We start from the raw sequence: 20,893 nt of genomic DNA on the forward strand, positions 1-20,893 counted from the left end.
TCCTTTGTCTTGTTTTTGCCTGTGTAAACACTATTTCTAAAAGCTCAACTGAAGTGTTAAATTACTGCAAAGCTAGAAATTTGGGGAGAGAAAAAACATTTTATTTGGAGGGCAGAATTCTTTTTGGAGGGAAGTTCCTCCATTTCATCCTCTTCCCCATAGTACACTCCTGCTAACAGAGGTTGTGATGTTAGGAAGTGACACTTCCAGTCTCTGCGTTAAAACAAGCCTTCTGTTATCAAATGTCCTGGGGATATACTTCACTACCTGCCATCTTTATACCAGGAGAGAAAATGGGAAAATAAATCAAAGGGTTCCCTCATCTGTCTGGCAATAGGATGACAAAAAATATGGAAGGTTTGCAGTAGGTCCCAGATATGAACTTGAATGGATGCAGCATATCACATTCATTTCCTGGTAACGATGGATCAGATATAAAGCTATATTTGGTTTGCACACATGGTCTTCTCTGATGCAAGAAGTGCTATTCTAAGAATCGGTTTGGCAGAGTGGCTACTTGGGGACAAACATAAGAGATCATAACTCAGAATTCCTGCTCTGTGATTCATATGTCCCCAATCAATTCTATATACATTTGCTCTGAAATAAGTCCTACTGTGCAAAATTGGTCTTACTCCTTGGTAGGTAGATAAGTGTATAGCATTCAGCCTAGGTGACTTTGGAAAGACCATTCTTTCTCAGCCAAATGTACAGGGTAACAAAGAGGCTACATATGGATGCCTTAGTAGCACAGTCACCTAGTATAAAATGTTTCAGAAAGCCCCTCAGGACCCACTTCTTCCTGGAATAGAAATGTAGCATTGAAGTGACTGGCTCGTCCGTGAAGGAACTGGGGGCGGCGACGGTCGACAGGGAGCTCTGGCGTGAACTGGTCCATGAGGTCACGAAGAGTCGGAAACGACTGAACGAGTGAGACGACGATTACAAGGAAAAGTCATAAATGTATCTGCAGTCTTATTGTTAAAATTGGGTATGTATTTTAGCCACAAGAGGGAGCTACTGGCATGTTGTATCACTTTAAGATTGCTAGGTTTCCTTTAACAACTAGGGATATCTGGAGCAGAAAGCGTAAGATAATTTTTTTGTCATTCATTGAGTGTTTCATTTGTATCTGCCCTTTCCTAGACACGAAGAAATGGTAACTGACCACCAGTCCGTGATACTGTCTCCCGCTCCCCATTCTTCCTCCCTCAAATATTTTGAAGAGATTTGTCTTGCAAAGTATGGAGCTGTAAAGTGGCCTTGTGGAGAAATGAAAGCAGGCAGTTCTCATGTTATGAATAAGATAGGGTTTGAAGGTTTGTTCCTAAGTTGAATTTGTATGGAAGACAGAACAGGTGCATACATTTTAAAGTGTGACTCCAGCCCCCCCCCCCCCCCCCCCCACACACACACACACACACAGGGAGGGAACCCCCATGGTGTTTGTTTTGCTGTTTGTGCTCCTATTCAGAAGATTTCACCACACTTTCTGTCCCTGTAAGAATTGGATTTTGAAACTTAAAAAATCTGGCTTGTTGTGGAAATAAAGATTGTTGATAAAGGTTCAGTGGAGACACCTTTCCTCCATGATAATTCTTTCAGGAGTGAATTTCCTTTCCGAGGGGTAGATTTCTCTCACTTCCTGTGTCTCACCCCGATTCCTAACTATGAGTTGTTTGTACGTGAGTCATTTGTGCGTAGGATGTTTGGGGTTGTTGTGGGTTTTCCGGGCTGTATGGCCATGTTCCAAAAGTGTTCTCTCCTGACGTTTTGCCCACATCTATGGCAGGCATCCTCCTCTGTTATGCTGTTCCTTAGTAAATATTATTGAGTAACATCATGACAAAAGAAAAGGAGGTACAGGACAGAGATAAAAGAAATGTGCTATTATTGTTTTGCATTCTCACTGAAAGCACTGGAACTTCACCTAATTTTAACTGATGCACTTCAAAAGGGTGTTTTGTCCATCTGTCACTTCAAATGTTAGCTAAAACTAGATAGACACAAAACTGTAAAGACAGAGGGAAGAATGAGATAAACATTATAAAAATAGAACCGATGAAGTGTATATTAACATTAATAGACCATTCACATGCCAATATTTTAGGCACTAGAAGTATTCAAATATATCTGATTTATAGCCAGCATCAGTTTCTTATGTTTCTCATGGCATCTGCTTTATTTAATACATATAAAGTGATGCAGTGGATGCCTATGAACTGAAGTAACTTTGGGCAACATATATCCAAAGTAGGTAAAATAACCTCAGCTTCAGGAAATGTCAGTGACAATATTTGGGTTATATATAGTTAGGTTCTTCTATCAGCAGCAAGAATGAGAAACCAGTTTTGTTGTCGACCGCGCTTTAGGGGATCGGGCCCTTAAGGAGAGTCCCTATCCGGTCCTGAGAGAACGGACCTTGGCGGAGCCAATAGGAAAATATGAGCCGCAATACAACCTGAAGCCGAAATGAAGAAGGTCCGCCAAAGTTGAAGGAAAATTCCGCCAAGGAGTCTTTATTGAGCAATTCAGCTGAAGAGGACTCTAGTAGCGATCATTCAGTCTACTAGGGTACCATATAATCAAAATAAAGCCATATTTATACAAAATTTCAGTCTGACAGCCCTTTGAATTTCCCGCCCCGCTCCCCCGCCCATCTGATCGCTGATAGGCTAGAAGGTTGAACAAGGCGGGCTTTCGTTTCCCGCCTTGCTCTGTTGGCTCAATAGGGAGCTGCTTTTTGTCCCCACTCGAGCCAATCAGGAAGGAGAAGGCGGGAGTTATTGAAACAATGAAGTGACAGGGCAGGAAATATCGGATTAATTCCTGCTAGACCGATTTCTAAAGGGATTAATGACAGCAATCAAGGGTGTCCGGGTTCCTGTCACGTATACAGATTTTAGATATGCCTTGGGGTGTCAGAGGTGGAAGTAAGGATGGGTGGTAATGAGCCATATTTACAGGCTCTGCAGGGCGCCTTCCTGAGGTGTCCTGGATTTTCCTTTGGGTGAGATATGACAATGTTTGCCTTGGGGCGAATCACCTTTAGGTCAACACTCCGAATTCGGCGACTCAAGCCCTATATTGTCCATGCAATCTGAATTTGATTGGGTTAAGCGGTGGCAGATTATCCTTTTGTTTTTGGGAAGGGAAGCCTGGGTCATAGGAAATGGGATGGGTTCTGGGGTTCAGGTTGAGTTCAAAATATTTCCTATTTGATTTCATGACTTGACAATTATATGAAATAAAATGAAAAATAAAATAAAGTTGGAATATAAACCATGCTGGGAAAAATACATATTTTCCGGGGATCCCAAAGAGTACAAATACATATAGGCAGACAGATAGATTTCATGGAAATAAGGGAGAATCCATAAAAGTGAGTTACATTGCATAAAGGGGAATCATGAATGATATAAACAATTGAAAATATTTGATAAGAACGAAGTTCATAACATCTGGAGAACCCAGCATGGAAATTCATAAAAGTGGAGTTTTAGCAGCATGATTTTACAATTCATGAAGTTGTTATCTCTTGCCTCAGAGTGCAGGGATAATCCACAGTAAACTCCAGTAAAAAGTCTCAATCACCTTCTACTATAAATATATGGAATATAGGACATAAAGTCTTGATTTTTGAACTATCTTTTACAAAGTCCTGGGGGGGGGGGGGGTCACCTCGATCACAGTTTCTAAAAGCAAACATTCCTGCCCATTAATTTGCTGAGTTGAGACTGAGCCAAAATAGACTCACATCTTTTTTGCTGCTAAATCCATAGGCTGCATTCTAGAACCTCTCGCTCAGTAAAACTGGCTGCCAGGAATGGCTGAGAGGTTATGCTGGCCTGGAAGTAACACAAGAACTTTGCTGTAACTTTTCTTACACAGCTGTAGCCAAAAATGTGAGACCGAGTTTAAGTACAATTGCTAGTTTTAACTATAGACATCCCATTGAAGTAATTATTGAATGATAAATTCACCCTTAGGAAATCCCACTTTACAGTCAGCATGGTGTTGCACTTTGAACGTTGGAATGGGATTCGAAGACTGGGTTTAAATCCCTGCACGGTCGTGGAAACTTGGATAAGCTTAGTTACTAGGTCACAATTTCTCAGCCTGAGAGGAAAGGAATAGTAAGCCAGGCTTACTAAGCCTCCTTTGAACAAATCTTGTCAAGAAAACTACAGGATAGTGTTTCCATAAGTTGGAGCCAACATGAAGGCACAAAAGAACACCACCAACAACAACAAAAATCCCACTTATTCAGTGGATCTCTTCTAGTTGGGAATAGCAATTGGATTTAGGCTAAAGTGATAAAATTCTCATGTGGAACCTCTCTGTCCAAAAAAGCACTTTGAAAATACACATGATACCAGACAGGATAGTGCTTCTTCAAAATTCACACCACGAGGTTCTCTTATTTTGAAAATGCTATCTGTGCCTGAACCACATGACTGAGCTGCTCTCTTGATATTATGGACATGAACAAGATGTGCATGTATTGCAAATCAACTGCATTGCCTTGTTCACAATGCCTCAATGCCGTATTAACAAATGGGCCTATTTTATATTTCCCACTCACATCATACGTAGCACTTCATAGAATCATAGAATTGTAGAGTTGGAAGAGACCTCATGGGCCATCCAGTCCAACCCCCTGCCAAGAAGCAGGAAATTGCATTCAAAGCACCCCCGACATGACATCCAGCCTCTGTTTAAAAGCCTCCAAAGAAGGAGCCTCCACCATACTCCGGGGAGAGAGTTCCACTGCCAAACAGCTCTCACAGTAAGGAAGTTCTTCCTGATGTTCAGGTGGAATCTTCCTTTCCTTTTTGTGATTAAACAAAGAACTACAATCCATTTTAATATGCTGAGGATTCACTAGCTCTTTTCACTATCTTGCTTGGTCAGAAGTCTCCTAGTGCAGGAAGAGAGAGAGGGCTGGGGCTCTGAAATGGGAGCATATGCAAAATGTGGCTTATGAGTCAGCAGAGTGCATTTGGCCCTCTTTCAGGCAAGCTAAAGAAGGAGGAAAATATGCAAAGTACCCTGGCTTGTTTTACTTTGTACGCTGATGCTTAGTTACATAAGGAGAGAAAGAAAGAAGAAAAGCGCTGTCACCGAGAATTTATATTCCTCCTGGAAGAAGCCAAAAATATGAAGGCAACATCAATGAATCATTTATATTTGTTCTTGGAAAAAGCCACCAAGTTACCTAGTCTAGCTTTCTGGGTGGACTCAATTAATAGCTTGTATTTTTCAAAAAGGCAGACTGTGCCCATAAAGAAAACTGACATTCCATGGAATGCAATGTCAGATACTGTGCTGCACAGTAGATAGTGCAATTCAAAACCTGCCGAACAATTCATTTAAAATGCTTTTCTCTTTAAGCTTTATAAAACAAAACCTTACCTGTTTTAGGCCAGGGGTGAGAAATGTGTGAACCTCCATGGTCTATAAGGATGGTGGCAGGATCTGGGACTTTGAGAGCTTGTAAATTTCTGACAGTCCCATCCCTGGAAAAAAAAACCCCTTAATTGAGGATTTAAGGACTTTAATTCTAAAAAGCGTCCTTCTCCAGGGCCCAAAAAGAGTCTTGTGCCTTACAACCTTTTTCTTGGAGACCCAGACATTGTTGGACTCCAGCTCTGTTCTTCTCTCTCATCTGACCTCTGTTGTAGGGGTTTACCTGGTGGTTTGAAAAGTCAAGACTTTCTTGTTTTGTATCACTTTTAGGCTTGGGCAGATCAGAGTCCAGTATACTATTAGCTTCACTGTGAATGGATGAAGAAGGAAATGTTAGAACCACTGAACATCGCTTTATCCCAAATCATACCATTGGTCTTTCCAGCCTGGCATTGTCTACACTGAGAGGCAGTATGGTGCTATGCTTTGAGTGTTGGACAAAGACTCTGGGAGACCAGGGTTCAAATTCCAGCCTGGAAACCCAGTAAGTAATCATAATCAAGTCACACACTCTTTCCTTGAGAAGAGTGGTGGATAGTACTGGATAGTACAAGGAATTCAATATTTCTGCAGAGCATTGCAGAAGAATTACCGGTATAGTTACTTGAGTTTAATGCATCATTGAATCTAATATGCACCTCAATTTTCAAAACCCTGAAACCAAAAAAGTATTTGCTATTGAATGTAATGCAGAGCAGCAAAAAGTGCACTTTTTGTAATTTGACTAAAAAAGGTGTGCATTACTGTTGCTGCCTGTTAAGAATTCCTTCTGTTGCACCCCTAGGCTACGTAGGCACCTCAAAACCACACTGGAGTCCCAGAATATAAGCAAGCAAGCTGTTTATTGAAGGTTATATGCAAGCAATAGCAAAACAAAATTCAGAGTCAGTAAAATAGGTTTAAATCCACAAGAGCAAGGTACTTGAAAATCTTGATGCCAGAGTCTATAAAAGTCACTCAAAGAACATAGTCCAAAACCGGATATCAAAGGAAGTCCCAAGAAAGGTATCAAGAATTATCCAAAGAAGATTAATTCCAAGGCATGAGTCAAACGATAACCACAGGAAACAAGACTAGAAAGCAGGATTAAACTCCAAGATAGTCCAAGGTATGAAGTCAATGCTGAAACACAAGGCGAGGGTCTTGACTAGAATAGAAATCAAACGGTAAAATCACTGGAATATCCAACTGGATTCACAGGCCAAACCAAGGCTGGAACTTGAAGCAAGATACACGGCTGCAGGAATACATAGGAACACGGAACAAAGATCTTCCTCTCTTGAATTAGCAGTGTTACTACCTCTGGCTGTGTCAGGGGAAGCAACCCTTTTTAAGGGAAATCAAAGGTCTTTTTCCCATGAGAAGATTTATCATTATTTTGCTTCAAAAGCAACTGTCTGTTCCTCCTCAAAAACTCCCATTCCCTCCTCTGGTGAGTTATCGCTCTCTTCCTGTCAAACTCATTATCTCTCTCCACTGTATCAGCTCCCACATCCAAACTAGAATGTTCACCTGGCACCTGGAGATCTGGCCTTGACTGCTGTGAGGAATGTGATTCAAAATGCCTGATTCTGTCTCTGGTCCCTGAATCCACTGGGACAAATTCTGACTGCATCTCAGGCTCTGGCTGCATCTCAGGCCCAAACCCAGAGTCCTCTGGCAAGGCAGGGGCCTCTGGCAAAGCAGGTGCAGGGACAATAATCTGCTGAATGGGGCCAATCTCAGGCTGGGCTACAACACCTTTAAAAACAAAAGTGTTAGAATGCACTTTTACAAGGTCTTGTGGCTTCTCTGCCAACAAATGCTGTTGCCTCATCAAACTGCTGCTGCTCATTCGTTTAGTTGTCTCCGACTCTTCGTGACCTCCTGGACCAGTCCACGCCAGAGCTCCCTGTCGGCCGTCACCGCCCCCCAGTTCCTTCAAGGTCAAGCCAGTCACTTCAAGGATACCGTCCATCCATCTTGTCCTTGGTCGGCCTCTCTTCCTTTTTCCTTCCATTTTCCCCAGCATCGTGATCTTTTCCAAGCTTTCCTGTCTCCTCATGATGTGGCCAAAATACTTCAGCTTTGCCTCTAATATCCTTCCCTCCAGTGAGCAGCCAGGCATTATTTCCTGGAGGATGGACTGGTTGGATCTTCTTGCGGTCCAAGGCACTCTCAGGATTTTCCTCCAGCACCAGAGTTCAAAAGCATCTATCTTCCTTTGCTCAGCCTTCCTTATGGTCCAGCTCTCGCATCCATAGGTTACTATGGGGAATACCATTGCTTTGACTATGCGGACCTTCGTTGCCAGTGTGATGTCTCTGCTCTTCACTATTTTGTCAAGGTTGGTCATTGCTCTCCTCCCAAGAAGTAAACATCTTCTGATTTCCTGGCTGCAGTCTGCATCTGCAGTGATCTTCGCGCCTAGAAATATAAAGTCTGTTATTGCCTCCACGTTTTCTCCCTCTATTTGCCAGTTATCAATAGGTATAATTGCCATGATCTTGGTTTTCTTGATGTTTAACTGCAACCCGGCTTTTGCACTTTCTTCTTTCACCTTGGTGATAAGGCTCCTCAGCTCTTCCTCACTTTTGGCCATCAGAGTGGTATCATCTGCACATCTAAGGTTGTTAATGTTTCTTCCAGTAACTTTAACTCCGGCCTTTGAATTGTCAAGCCCTGCACGTCGCATGATGTGTTCTGCGTACAAGTTGAATAAGGAGGGTGAAAGTATGCAGCCCTGCCGTACTCCTTTCCCAATCTTGAACCAGTCTGTTGTTCCGTGATCTGTTCTTACTGTGGCTACTTTGTCTTTATACAGATTTCTCAGGAGACAGACAAGGTGACTTGGTATCCCCATACCACCAAGAACATGCCATAGTTTATTATGATCCACACAGTCGAAGGTTTTAGAATAGTCAATAAAGCAGAAGTAGATGTTTTTCTGAAACTCCCTGGCTTCCTCCATTATCCAGCGGATATTGGCAATTTGGTCTCTCGTTCCTCTGCCTTTTCTGAACCCAGCTTGGACATCTGGCAACTCTCGCTCCATGTATTGCCGGAGTCTGCCTTGCAGGATCTTGAACATTACCTTGCTGGCATGGGAAATAAGTGCCACTGTATGGAAGTTTGAGCATTCTTTAGCGTTTCCCTTTTTTGGTATGGGGATATAAATTGATTTTTTCCAATCTGATGGCCAATCTTGTGTTTTCCATATTTGCTACAAACAACATATCAAACTACAAATCCCTAGATTGCATAGCGTTGAGACATGGCAATTCAATTAGAGATGACATACCTCAGATTGGAGCTCCAGGTGCTCCTGAAGCAGCTTCCCCTTTTGCTTTGGCTCAGCACTAAGATTACTGTATTACGCGACTCTAATGTGCACCCAAATTTTGGCAAGGTAATTTAGGCAAAAAAGGTGAGCATTAGATTCAAGTAAATACAGTATTTCTGGCTATAAACAGGAGAGGGGAAGCTCAGGCCTTGAGGCCAAATCAGACCCTTTTGGGGTCCCAATTTAGACCTCTCTGTTTCCCCAGTTTGACACTCCCAATTCTTCATGATCCCGTTGCTTGATGATTTTCTAGCTTTTATGTAAGCCCCCTTCCATGCTAAAAGATTGACACACGTCTCCTTGGGTTTAGATACTGGCAAGAAGACTTTAAACTAAAATATGCTGGTGTTTTTGGTCCCAACCTTTGCCCCACCCAGCTCTGGAATGCAGCCCATGAGAACCTCTCTCAAATTGAATTCAGCCCCCAGGGCTGAAAGAGGCTCCCCACCCTTTGCTTAAAATAAATAAAAGGGAGCATGTACTCCAGTGCCAAAAAGGGGAACTGCGGGCCTTCAGCAATCAATCCCTTGCACAACTGCACTTCCCGGGAAGGGGGGGGGGGGGGAAGGGAGATAAGCTAAGGACTTAAAGTTATTTGTCTTTCCCTCCTTAATGGATTTTGTGTGTGTGTGTCAAGAAGAAAAGTCAGAATACAGAAGAAGCAGTGACAGAACACAGGAGGATTACAAATGGCTTTAATTGGGTAATTGCTTTGCCTCGAACATGGGTGATTACAGTGAGGGTCCAGTAGTCCTTTAGCACCACAAAGTGATGGTGCTACACTTCCATTTCAACTGCCATAGCCCTGTCCTATGAAATCCTGAAGAATGTAGTTTAAGAAGGACTATTTACAGTTCTCAGCCAGAGCGCTCGTGTGACTCACTAGACCACAAATTCCAGAATTTCATAGGATGCATATCCTGCAACATTTAACAGATGAAAACTGGGACACATGTGGATAACAACATCAGGGTGTAGTAGAGAATGCAGAAATTATAAATGAGGAAGAAAAGACAATTTGGGAGAAGCTACCGTGGTTTGCTTTTACCTAACCCTACTGAAAAGGGCAAGATTTGATTCCTCTCCTCCTCTCCTCCTCTCCTCCTCTCCTCCTTGCTGAGTTAAGCAAGTACAATCCTCTTTTGCTGTTTGAACTCAGTTGACACCGATGGAGGTAAGCCAAGGACAAAGACAAAGGAGGTGAGGGAAATTAGGACATTTTAAAAGCAGCTGAAAAGGTGGGGTAACAGGATTAATTGGGTCTGCCATGCCAGCTTGGAATGGTGGAAAGGTATGAGGACGTAGCCATGGCAGTTAAATGCAATCATTGGAGTCAAATTCTGAACCACTGATGTCACAAACACTCTTATTTCTTCCTCTGATTTTTCCATCTTTTTTCTTCTTTCAAGTACATAATTTTACTAGGGTTCCTGAGGACATTGTTTCATACTTGTTGCCGTTCTAGTATTTCCTGAATCTTTCCTAATCCTTTATTCTAAAAAAAAAAATTGTTAGGGAAGAAAACACAGAAGAGCCACTCTTTCAGACAGGGGGGAACCTTTTTGTTGTTATCCCACCTTTGCCACCAATAAAATATAAAAGGTCTCTTCACAAACAAGAGGCATAAAACTTTTCTGACATGGAGGGAATTTCAGAACCCTTCCTCTGCCACCATTTTATATGTAATACACTAGGCACCCGTGAACTTCTCACAAAGGCAAGGGGGCAATCCTTATTTCAGGATCCCAACCACTGCCAACATTGAACACATGAGTGCATGCGTGCGCGTGTATGAGGCGATGTGGTACTGAGGGGAGAGTGAGGGACGAATCCTCACAGACTGTAGTGCAGTTCACAACTCGAAGACACTATCTTTATTGAAAACAAAGAAATGTTTATTTATAAATTCTTTGGCACATAAAGCATATCTTGTTACAAAGGTTCTTTTCTTCAGTTCCACTTGGTTGTTATAACTTATATTGTCTTGCACTCACTTGGTTACACAAAGCTGTTGATAGATATATAATTTTCCAAACACTTAAACTTAGTTTAACTTGTTGAGGCACAAACTTGTTGAGGCGCTTCCGCCAGTATCACAAGTGTGGTTGGTGGGGACGAGAGAGAGGGCCTTCTCTGTAGTGGCCCCCTGGTTATGGAATTCGCCCCCACCTTGATGGCATTTCAGAAGAGTCTGAAAACTTGGCTTTTCACCCAGGCCTTTGGTTAAGATCGCCTTTCTCCATCACAATTATTATGCTCCTCAACCTTTTGTACTGGTCGCTCTTCCCCTGATTCCTGATTGCTTGATATTATCCTCCTTACCTAATGTGACCTTAAATGATTCTAATGCACTTTATCTATTTACGAATTTGTTACTCATAATGTGCACCTTGCTTATTCACCATTGCAACCTCATTGTTTTTAATTTGATGTTTTAATTCTGTGTTGTGTTTTTTCGCCTATTGTGTATATTTTATTATTGGTTTTTGTTGTTGTCCTTTGATGTTTCATATTTTATCGTTGCTTGTATTTTGATTTTGCTGTAAGCTGCCCCGAGTCCCCTTCGGGGGAGATAGAGGCGGGATATAAATAAACAACTACTTCTTCTTCTTCTTCTTCTTCTTCTTCTTCTTCTTCTTATTATTATTATTATTATTATTATTATTATTATTATTATCTTTCCTTTCAGATATATATATATTTCTCCATAGCCTTTCTGACTGGGCACTTAAAACCCAAAGTTTCTCTTCACTATAGTCAAACTGACTGAAACCTAGTCTCAACAGACTTCTTATTTCTTTCAGTTCTACCTAACTGAGAACTTAAATTAGTCTCTTATTACTTCAATCTAGCATTGGAAATTACAACTCGGACAAATACATCTTCTTTCTAGCTCCCTAGCTAGCAACTCAAATACAGAAGTCTTCCTTCTAGCTCCCTAGGTAGAACCTTAACTGAGATAACTTCTAAAAATGTTCCCTCCTTTTTTTCCTTTCAGCTAGCTCCGCCCCTTTCTTGCTAGCCTCTCTAAATAGTTACATTTCTACAGTAATAGCTACGTTACCATGGAGATGCACAGCCAATCAGAAGTAGCTACCTTTACCATTAAACCAACATTAATAACATATACAAAATCCCCATTAAAATAAGGTTTTCCGTTAACAGTCTGCTTCTGAGCTGTCAGATGAGCCTGGGATTGGGCCTGTTCAGCTTGTTATTGTACCTACACCTGACCTGTCACATGAATCTGGGTTGGGGCCTAGGATTCCCATGCAACCAGAGGTAGATGATTCTGTACAGCCAGATTTAGATGTGCCTGCTGTCCCTGAGGATTCTGGGAGCTGGCATACAATGGTTTCAAGCAAGCAGCTTGAACTGCATTCCTTGGGAGAGTCAAGGTCAAGTTACCCCTTGGCAGATGGGCATTCCAGTCTTGATAAGAGTTATGAGGTTGACAGAAAGAAAGCAATATGTCAACAGAGAAAAGAAAGGGAGGTTTTGAGAAAGAGCAAACGGTTACTAATGGGAAAGGGTTTTGAAGAAACTTCCCACAGAAAGGGGCCTTGATTCTAGCTTTAAGAGGAACCGCTTTGGAGAGTGAGCTCAGAGGTGGTAACTTTGCTCATCAAGAGATTTGATCCTGCTTCATGGACTCTTGTTTCATGCTTCCTTTGGACTTTCATGCCAAGTTCCTGTAAGCCTTGTATCTTGAGTATTGTTCCAGTTCTTGTTCTTGTTCCTGGGTATTTTGGATTATCAAGTCATGTTCCTGAAAGCCTTGCATTTGGAATCTCTTCTTCCAGTTCAAGATCCTGTTCTTTGTTCCAATTCATGATCTTGTTTCTTGGACTAATTTTGATTACCTTGACTGAAATTTATCCTTGTGTTTGGATTTCTATGGACCATTGCTTCAAGATTCTCCAGTGCATTGTACCTTGTGGAATAAAACCTTGTTTTATTGACTTTGAAACTTTGATTTGCTAATTCTTACAAATTATCTTCAATAAATGTCTTGCATTGCTTGTAGCCTGGGGCTCCAGTGTGGCTTTAAGGTGTCTCTGCAGCCTAGGGGCACAACAGATCCATGGATTTGCTCCGAATTGAGACAAATCCATAGGCTCCCGGGGGGGGGGGGGAGGGGGGCAGGAGAACCCATTGCTCCACACCCTACATCGCCCACCTTACTGTGCCCCCCATCCCATGCGGGAAGCGTCGCCATCCGGCTTCCCCCCATTGCTGGGAAGACAACATGAGAAGGCTCCCATATTGCTACCACGGTGTTATGCGCCGCTTCCTCTCCTCTTTCGGCACGAAGCCCAGGCAGAAGTGCCTGTGCATCGTGGGAAGGGCTCCATGCTGAAAGTGAAGGGGAAGTAGTGTACAATGGAAGGGCTCCGTGCCAAGCAGTGTATGACGGAAGGGCTCCGTGCTGAAAGTGAAGGAGAAGCAGTGTACAAATCAGCCTGTGTGGTGAGGTGGTAAGAGAGAGAAATCAGTACATATTACTGGGACCTGGTGGCTTGGAAGAGACTCAAGGGCCTGAGTTATGTTGCATACATTTTTGTCTAAATCCATATTTTTTGATCTGGTGACAGCATGAAGAGCAGGCCCCATCTGTGCTCATAATAATGAGTATTTCTTACATAGGAAAAAAGCCTCAAATTACAGAATAGTCTGTTATGTCATTGTGTATCATGGGACTTGAACATTCATGAATTTTGGTATATATGAGGGGTTCTGGGACCAAACTCCAGCAGGTCACATGGGCCAACTATATATTGATCACAGGAGAGGTGAATGACTGTCGTTTTTGCAGTAATGTCCATTGTGGCATCTTGAACATTTTCTCTATGGCAAGATAGACATCTCGGGTATTATAGCACATGATTTGCCTTTGGAAAGTTTCAGTTTCTTTCTTTAGTATCTCCCAGTCTGTCCACTGTTTTCCAATGTATATGAATCTGTAATTCTTCATTATATTGCAGGGTAGATACCGAAGTCAGTGCATGCTTATAATATCTGAAGTGTCCTTGCATGCCATAACTGTGAGCAAGATTGTAGTCTGAGGCATTTACAGAAAACCATTAAGTCTAGTATTTAATACACTTTTTAAAATAGACTATATTAAAATAGCCATAAGCATTACATACAATCCCTATAATCCCCTGGGGTTTTAGATGTAATAAATACCATATAATTAATATATGCTTTATGTTGCTATCACTCTTTGAAGAACATGCACGGTATTTTAGTGCTATAAATAATGAGTGAAGGAAACTTAGTCTTAGGGACCTTCCACACAGCCATATAATCTAGAATATCAAGGCAGATAACCTACAATAGCTGCTTTGAAGTGGATTATCTGAGTCCACACTGCCAGATAATCCAATTCAATGTGGATTTTATACAGCTGTGTGAAAGGGGCCTGAGAGTTACGGGGTAGGGAACACGCCATAGCTCCAGAAACTGTTTATAATTTTTGAACAATGCAATGCACCATCTTTTGCTCACTTATGACTGTATTCTATGAACAGGAACTCACGAGCTATCTAAGTAATTAATTGTTACTCAGCCAATCTACTAGGTGGGAGTAAAAACTTCTGGCCCCATTACACAGCCATATAAAATCCAGATTATCTGTTTTAAACTGGATTGTATGACAGTGTAGACTAATATAATCCAGTACAAAGCAGATAATGTGGATTATCTGCCTTGATAATCTGAATTACTGTATATGGCAGTGTAGAAGGGGCCTCTGCTTCACTGATAATCCTAAATCAGGGTTAGAAATTATTCGGTCTTCCAGACATTGTTAAAAAGCAACTCCAAACAGCCCTATACGATGTGGCCAAATGGCGAGGAATGCTGGAAATTGTATTCCAACAACGCTGGCCGTATGATTCCCACTCCTGGCATAAATGTGTTACTGCCACTTATGATAATCACACGGGCTTTCTTACCCATCGTAAGATGCTTCTAGCACAGTTTGGGAATGAAGCCCACAGGAGCCAATCGACAACGCATAGCTACATCCAGTGGGGCTCCATCCCCGAACTGTGCTGGAAACATTCTAAGGCAGAGCAAGGATAACACAGGAGATATGTAAGTTTTATTAATTCAGTGTGCCTACTCTAGTAAGGGCAAATAATTGAATTTAGACCTATTTTCTGACAATTCATCATTTACATTTAAACTTCATAGGTATTCATTATGGAAGGATGATTCATCATTGGTGGCTTCATTGCTGCAATTTATGTGGCTATTTACACTACCAATTTTGTGTTGGGAAATGGTGCCCACAACTACATGCATATCCTGGAATTGAAAGGTTCTTCCACAGAAAGAATGGGAATGGGATCCCATATATTAAACAGAGAAGATTTTTAAAAATCCAGAAAAGGATATAAAATTGCTCATGCTAATAGATTTGCAAATATTGATATTCAGTCCACAACCCCCTGCTTTAAAGAAAGTGGAGCATTTGCAGATTGCTTGACTCTGGCAGAGCTGTACATTTCATGTACATTTCTGAGTCATTCTCACAAAAGAGTCAGGAGCCCTGACATTGATTTTCAATGTTATGATGGAACTAGAAGTAATGTTATGATGGAACTAGAATCTATCTTATGGCATATTAACTAGATAGGCTAGTGATTTTTTAAAATTTAAATTGTTAGCTAAATCATAAACCAGTTCTGCACAAAAATACATATTCTTATATCCACTATTAAAACATCTGTTTTGTGTTGGGTAATACTCCAGCTGATACTCGTCTCTATCCCAAGCAGACAAACTCACTTATATAGGTTGAACATCCCTGATCTGGAATCCAAAATCCAAAATGCTCCAAAGCTGTCCACATGAGTGGCTGGGATAATAACTTTGTTCACTGTATACAAACTTTGTTCCAAGCATAAAATGCTGAAAAATATTGTATAAAATTATCTTCAGGTTATATATATTAGGTGCATTTGAAATATTAATGAATTTTTTGTTTAGACTTGGGTCCCATCTCTAAGGTATGTCTTAATATCTATGCAAGTATTCCAAAATCCAAAAAACCCCGAAAACCGAAACACTTCAGGCCCCAGGCATTTCAGATAAGGGATATCCAACTTATACTAGCTTTCTACATGCCAAATCAGGGTGGGTAACTAGAAAAGTGATTTGACAATAGAAATTGGGTTGGGGGTAGGGGAAGGAATAACTAAGCAGATAATAATGGATTGGGAATGCTGTAGCATAGGCTCATTTAGTCATTGGCACTGTTTGCCATAAGAACTTCTTTGTAAAAACAGTGTTCTAACTACTCACCAAACCAGTTGGAATTGTTTTAACAGTTGCTGGTAATTTTCTTTCACTTGTGTAATTACTTAGAAGGAAGTACAAAGTGTACCTATAGCATCTGAGCAAAACCCTGTCAGCAGCTGACAAGGACTGATTGTGATAAATGTTTTGCTTGATTATCATAGTGTTTATGAGGAAATATTTCCCAAGGAGGGAAAAAAAACAGTGCCTATGCAGAAAGTAATCCTTGTTCCTCAAGACTCAAACCTAGTAACTTTATCCATAGTAACTTTATGGCCTAATCCTAATTAAGACATCATTTCTAGTTTTGCATAAATTGTATATGGAGCATTAAAAATAATCAATCAGATTTTCTTTAACCTAAGCTGTGCAAATATTTATTGCAGAAAATAGGAAAGACTTGAAATGACTGCTGATGAAAGCTCGGGAGGAAAGTGCCAAAGCAGACTTACAGCTGAATGTTAAGAAAACAAAAATAATGACCACAGACGATTGACATAACTTTAAAGTAAGGCAACAAGGACATTGAAATAGGCAAAGGTTTATTATTCGATCAGTTAAACTTTTAGCAGCTTGGCCCATGCTTTATTCAGAGGCAGCCGTATCTTTTCCGTTGTGTCAAAACAATTTAAGTTTAACCAAGTACTGCTATGGTTCAGCTGTTGTGCTTGGTTTGCAAAAGAGCATATTATAATGGACTATTTATCTCTGCATCTTCTGTATACATGTATGCCAAAGACAGGTCCCTGCCGTGCCCCAAGGATCAAATGATTTATTTTGGGAGAGAGGGTTAACAAGGGTTGACTACAAGTACAGTATTTGCAAAAACACCTATTCTTGTTTGCTTTGAAAGCTCAGCAAATAGTCCACCTCAAATAGCCTTAGTTCAAATCTAATGGTTTCTCCTGCATAATAATACATTTTAGATAAACCCCTCTTCCTTTTCAAATAATATGTTATACATGGGAAACTATGTGACCATGGGTGACCTGGGCAGAGCTTGCAAAAACTACTTTGTTGGATTATTAATCCCAGAATCCCTTAGCCATTACTGTCATAATCATGCTAGTTTGAGGATTTGGGTACTTGTAATCCAACCTCATAGTTATGTTTTCAAGATCAGGCAAAGGAGCAAAGCGAAAGGGACAAGTTGGCAGGGAAATGGGAAGCTGAATCCTTCAGCACCTATGGCCTCTGTTTTATAGATCATTCTTGGAGTGTGGGGCGAATTCATCTTTTGCCAGAAGCTCAATAGTGGGGAAACTATTAAGTACTCCTTGTCCTACAACTCCTTTGACCTCCCACATTTGTTTGGGTTTGTTTTGAATTTTTTGCAAGGAAGGTAATGGGGAAATCACAACAAGAGTGCCTAGTTGGCAGAGAACAACCCTCCATTTAAAGGCATTCTCTGTTTGAAGGCAAGTCCATTTTAAGGATTCAGAAGAAGAAGAAAGGAGAGTAAACTGATCTTGCAGCTAGTCATCAATCAACAGTGAGCAGGTAGATAGCTGACTGAGCATACAGGTTCAATAAGGCACAGATCCCTGTATCAAAATGCTACAGGTTGCCTGGTCATAGTCTCCATCACATTCATGATGTATGATGTATTGTATTTCTACTGAAATTATAGTAATTCATTCTGAATTTGCATTTATACATATTCATCAGCAAGTGTTGAACTATATGCTAATCGGTGTCCTCTTTTGCCTTCTCTTTTGATGCATCAGTGGCCACCCAGGGTGGATCACATACTTTACCATGTATGAGTTGAGATATGATTTGAAAAGAAAGAGAAAAAGGTTCCCCATGCTAGAAGTCCCTGATACACACACACACACACACACAGAGGGAGAGGGAGGGAGAAGACATATCCACATCATACAATTATAATACAGTAGAATCTCACTTATCCAAGATAAATGGGCCGGGAGAACATTGGATAAGTGAAAATCTTGGATAATAAGGAGGGATTAAGAAAAAAGCCTATTAAACATAAAATTACATTATGATTTTACAAATTAAGCACCAAAACCATATGTTTTACAAAAAATTGACAGAAAAAGCAGTTCAATACACAGTAATGTTATGTAGTAGTTACTGTATTTATGAATTTATCACCAAAACATTGCAACATTTACTACAAAAACAATGACTACTAAAAGACAGACTGCCTTGGATAATACAGAACCTTGGATAAGTGAGACTCTACTGTACTTTGATACTATTTTAACTGTCATTATTCTGGTTGTGGAGTCTTGGCATTTCCAGTATCATGAGGTTCTTCACAGTTTCTTCCAGAAACTTGTAGTGCAACAGTTTCATGTCATGCATAAAAGAATTCTAAGTCCTTTGCCAGATTACACATCACAGAATTCTTTAGGCGGAAATCAGGGCATTAAAGTGATATCAAAGTGCTATGATAAAGTGATAGCAAAGTGCAGTGTAGATATACCCTTGGAAAAAGACAGGGCAACCATTTAAGGAGCAGATTTGGCAGCTGGGGGCCAAGGAGATATCAGTGCAGAAGAAACGGGTGGCAAGCAAGGTCATCAGATTAATTACCTGGTGAAGTAATTTGCCTGTTGAGCTATTGAGTCAACTCATTGGTTGGGAGGTTATATTCCGCTGACATTGTACGAGAGCCGGTCTTTCGCAGCCTTACTGTGAAAGATGACTTGTCAGAGAAGGATGAACAGCCAACAGCACCTTGAAGCAGGAGGGGTACAATATGTAGATAGCCTTGGTGCCTTTCCCCTCTTACCCTTTCTACATAGATCTATGTATGGTTTGCTATGCTTTGGTTTCATGTCCTTCTGCCTTCTCTGAAAACACTTCCTGACTTTTTAATTTTCTTCTAGGATTGTCACATGAAAGTTGCGAATTGGCATTGGAGCAGGACTGTCATCAATATGTAGGGTGCTTTGCACAGCTGGTCTTCCATCTTCCTGCAACAAATCTATCCCCTGTCATAATTTACTTGTTGTGAGGAGTCAGGATCCATTTCTGTGCCAGCATACCACCACAAAAGTGACATCAGAGAGTAAGATTGTCCAGTACTCCAACTCTCCCCCACTCCTCCTTGCACTTGTGGAGTGTGCTGCAAATCAGAAGTACAGCCACGGGACCACGCATCAGCAAAATGGCACAGTTGCACAACGTATGGAGATGTGCAATGGCAGGAGCCATAATCCTCTTAAGTTGCTGCTGTCCTTCATCATGCTAATGCTATGAGATAACGGCTTATGCAATAAAGTCCCTAGAGAGAACAAAAGGTAGCAAGCAGGTGGAGTCTCCGTCTAGTTTCAGATGTGATTGGATTTCTGTGCCAAGGAAAGACAGTACATACATATTATTCATATTGTACGACTCCTGAATCAGCAGGATCAATATCCAGGATTTCATTTGGCTACATTCAACAAAATAAATCTTTAGGTGTTTCCTAGATCTTCCAGGGTGACTGTATGGTATACTTGGCTAGAAGTTCTTCATTTAATAAGGTTCGCTATTTTCTATGGCTTTGTGTATCCACACAAAATCCAGAAATGTATCCCTTGCAGATATGGGGTCATACTGTACATTTCATTAATAAGTAATATCTTAACCATTTTCTCAGAAGGTACTCAGTGCTGTGGTGTGAAACCATATCTGGATCACAGCCACAGAGTCTAGCCATGAAACATAGAAGGGATAAAATATCTTAGATTAGAACCATTTGAAATACTAGATAACTTTTCAGTCTGGCAGTCTATCTCATGCAGTTCACCGTCAGCTTAGTCAAAGGTTATCTGGGTCATCATTCCCTATCTCTTTTTCCACTGAAAAAGGTTCACCAATCACTCTTGCCACAATTATAGTGAGATCGCTTCCACCTCAACATATCTAATTCCTGTTTTTTGCTTCCCTCATTGCTTACAGAGAAGAAAGGTCAATATGAGAGAACTTTATTCTGTTTACAAATACAGGAGGGATGACAGTGTGGGAAAACAGTCTTTCACAGAGATTAGTTGCTGCAAGATACTGTTTATTGGCAAAGATAGCACAGCACATGAAGACATAAGTCCTAATAAAACACCCTGGCATTTTGCTGTATAGAAGCAGAGCTAATGTTTACACTAGTGTGCAGGATGCATTTTTTATTATAAATATTTACATGCCCAGTGTTTATAGGCTTTGTGGGTGTCCATCTCTCACATAAACTGACACACTCCGATCTTAATAAGCGACCAGGCTGTGAAGGGTTCTTTTTAAGAAATGGATTTGAGTGTCTGGATACAAAAATCCATACACCTCAGTACTTTCTTGATCTGCAAGAGGAAGCACTTTTATTTTTTTAAATAGTTTTTATTGGTATTTTTCTCACAAAGTAGTTTTATATATAAAAAAGAAAGGGGATGGGAAGAAGAGAGAGGGAGGCCCATAGAGAAAAGAAAAAAAGAGGGGGGTAGGGAAAGGTAAAAAATAAGTTGAGAAAAGAGGAAAGACGAGGTACAAGATGGGGGGGGGGGTGAAATGGGTAAGGGATAAGAGATGAAAGGGGAAAAATGCAGGGATAAAAGGGGAATCTGACAACTTCCATTCTCGCTCTTCAAGGTAGTCAAATTTCTTCAATGTACATTCTTCTTCCAGCACCTCCTTTTCATCCTTTCCGCATATGAATTCCTGTTCATATTCATAACATCAAGAAGTTTCAAGATCCAGTCCTCTGTTGATGGTGTTTCTTTGGTCATCCAATGTCTGGCGTATGCTATTCTCACCGCCATCACCATGTAATTGAATAAAATATCTTTATTCTTA

The 20,893-nt window shown here is 40.8% G+C and overlaps 1 long non-coding RNA gene across 2 annotated transcripts; it reads left to right on the top strand.

Annotated features, from left to right (window-relative positions):
• Nucleotides 1–613: 613 nt before the first annotated feature.
• On the top strand, nt 614–20,893 carry LOC107982458 (uncharacterized). 2 transcript variants are annotated; one of them, XR_001730004.2, is made up of 2 exons: nt 614–1,089; nt 18,958–20,893. It is a non-coding gene; the product is annotated as an uncharacterized LOC107982458 (long non-coding RNA). The 2 variants fall into 2 exon arrangements; XR_010003841.1 differs by lacking the exon at nt 614–1,089 and adding an exon at nt 16,143–16,607.

The sequence above is a fragment of the Anolis carolinensis genome, chromosome 2, assembly GCF_035594765.1.
Source record: "Anolis carolinensis isolate JA03-04 chromosome 2, rAnoCar3.1.pri, whole genome shotgun sequence".
NCBI classification, from domain to species: domain Eukaryota; kingdom Metazoa; phylum Chordata; class Lepidosauria; order Squamata; family Dactyloidae; genus Anolis; species Anolis carolinensis.